The sequence below is a fragment of the Apis dorsata genome, unplaced genomic scaffold (assembly GCF_000469605.1).
Source record: "Apis dorsata unplaced genomic scaffold, Apis dorsata 1.3 scaffold_129, whole genome shotgun sequence".
Lineage (NCBI taxonomy): Eukaryota > Metazoa > Arthropoda > Insecta > Hymenoptera > Apidae > Apis > Apis dorsata.
The window spans coordinates 790,798-793,514 of NW_006263422.1; the positions used below are offsets into that span (position 1 = coordinate 790,798).

Sequence of the window (2,717 nt, forward strand, 5' to 3'; positions counted from 1 at the left end):
GATATTCGAACGTAAGTATGTAAATTTTTAACATCCGTGAGTGAATACGATTGGAACTGTGTAAATCTTTCTAGTACATACGTAGGCCATCACTGGCGGAGAACAACACAAGAGGAGAACATGAATAAAATGCAGCCACGCAGCGTGAGTACGTTGCCTGGAGTAAGTACTACAAGCGTTTGAGAGTTGAAAGAAGCAACTCGAGAAGGCGAGTAAATCTGACGGCGCCCGAGAGAACAGAAGGAGAAGAGAAGGAGGAAGAAGAGAAAGAAGATTGAGAAATAGAAGTAGAAGAAGAAAGAGGGCTGAGAAAATGTAAAAGGAAACAAAGGAAGGGGAGAAGAAACGTTGTTCCCAAGAGAGGGTGGAGATGAACCGGGGAGATACTAATCGGTATTTCTTGATAGAGAGAGGAAGGGGGACAGAAGAAATTGGTGAGAACGAAAGTAGGAGGAAGTGAGATAAAATTTTAAGATACCGAGCGTGGCGGTCGCGTGGCGTGCAAGCGACTACGCATGCGCATGTGCTAGCGTCACGCTCAATTTACCTCGCTTATCAACATACTAATCGCACGTTAATTTCCTATCCTGTATAATTAATTTTCCATCGCACATTTGTTCAAAATTTCCACATTTTATCATAATATCGAATCGAATATTTCGAAAACGATCGTATTATCTTATTTTTCATCCCTGGTCATGAAATTAGTAGAAATTCCAGACACAAAATAATTTTTTTAAGAAATTATCGTTGTTACGATGAAAAAAACTTGTCCACTTTTACACATTTTTCATTCTGGATAAAAAGTGGAAGGATAAACGTACTCGAATAATAAGATCTATCGGAGAAACATTTCGGCGGGGCAGTTTGCTAGGAAGAAAGACAGACGATGCGAAAACTCGACCCAGAACCAATGGACATTGAAGAGGGACAGTGGCACGCGCGTTACAGCATTCTCCGGAAGAATGGCAAAAAAGTATGAAACGCTACCGTACCTGGCAGCGACCACGAAACGAGTCGCTTGTTTTCGTTACTTATAACGATTACAACGGTACCGAGAGTACTACGATTCCAGTGCATCAGGCTTGTGGATTGAAGCCATTGGAACGCGGTGAAAACGAAAAAAAACCGGTATACACCATATTCGGTAACTGTTACCACGCTGCATCGACAACTCGTCAACGACTGGCGCGCGCGCACCTATGTGCTTGGAAAGTGCGCATACGTTTCTGCGCTTCTCGAAACTCGAAAAAATCGCGCAAAAAAGTCTGACCGAATTGAGCGTATGCGCACGCCTGCGAACATTTTTTACTGTGAATAGATGACTCGATGTCATCGAGCTTGTAAAATATCGTTGCGTGATATAAAAAAGCTTTTACAAGATTATTTACTGCATTGTAACGCACGAATCGACGATAATTGATCTGAACAGATATAAATAACAAAATTTTAAGAGAAGGAAAAATAAAGTTATTTCAATAATTTAATGAGATATTATATAATGGATCAATTATAATAATTACGAATAAATGTTATTTAAACATTTTAAATAAAATTATTACTTAAAGTAACTTTACTCGAAATTTTACCTCAACTCTTAATCTGACAATCACAAATAAAAACAATTTTTTACCAACAAAAATTCTTGATTTTTATAAAATTAAAAATCCATGTCTAATAATTATCAACCGATACAAAATGAAAATTATAAAATAATATTTTTTAACATTCGTCACAGTTCGCATTTGAACATTTGGGAAGCTTCATTATCATCGGATAGTGGATCGCAGGTATTGTTTATTCCCGAACACACGCACGCGTTGGCACATCAAAACAAGGACGAAAAGGAAGCTACAGGTTTTCGAAGGTTTGTTCTGGTCAGGCCCAAAACGATCGGGAACGGTGGCTTGTTCGGTTTGTAGGTTCGTGTGCCACGGGGCCAGTAGGCTCCCCCTTACATGGAAAGTATTGGTGCGCACGCGCGAATCGTCTTACCTTGGCCACGGTCCCTCGTGCGAGTTTACACGTTAATCCATTCGTGCAAATTGCGCGCACGAATCATCCTATCGTTGCGTTTTGCAATTTCATCCACACCTTTGCCAAACCCTATCTGATCTGCGTTCCTTCGAGGAACATCTTTCCAAAGATATTACCTCGCCTCTCTAACCTCTCTCGGTATGCCATTCATAGTTATTGGACGTCGATTTGAATTTCTAACTTTTCTTTCTTGCATGCCACAAAAATAGACGAATATTTATTGAATTTGAATAATATTTTTTAATTCTCTAATTATAAATCCCAGCTGCAAATCTCTGTTGCTATCTAATAATCGATTATAAAAATGCATATATAAACGATACATCAAATTTCCTTTCTTTACGTCTTAATTTTTCCATCAAAAATATTCGAACAAGAATTCTAACAAGCGTTTAAAAGAAACACGAAACAAAATAAAAGAATCGCCAACACGAGAACAACGTAGTACAAAGAGGGGATAAATCAACAGGAATTAGATAAGTAATTGACAAATAACTTTCTGTCCAAATTACCGGGGATGTCGACTCGACCATTAATTGGTCCTCCGGTAATTATGATACGTCGCGTATCGCACCCGAAAGCAGCCGCGTGTGCGTGCACGCTGACGATTCTACACTCTTGAGAACTTGATTGAAAAAAAAGAAAAAAAAAAAAAAAAAAAAAAAAAAAAAAAAAAAAAA

General features: G+C 38.5%; 2 long non-coding RNA genes across 2 annotated transcripts in view; one reads left to right on the forward strand and one right to left on the reverse strand.

Moving 5' to 3' along the window:
• The window catches only part of LOC102678965, a 3,238-nt gene extending 1,767 nt beyond the window's left edge, over window positions 1-1,471 (reverse strand). Inside the window, exon 1 of the long non-coding RNA XR_421305.2 lies at window positions 82-1,471. This is a non-coding gene — a long non-coding RNA (uncharacterized LOC102678965). The remainder of the gene's footprint in view (window positions 1-81) is intronic.
• The window catches only part of LOC102679055, a 70,293-nt gene that overhangs the window by 32,830 nt on the left and 34,746 nt on the right, over window positions 1-2,717 (forward strand). The window lies entirely within an intron of this gene.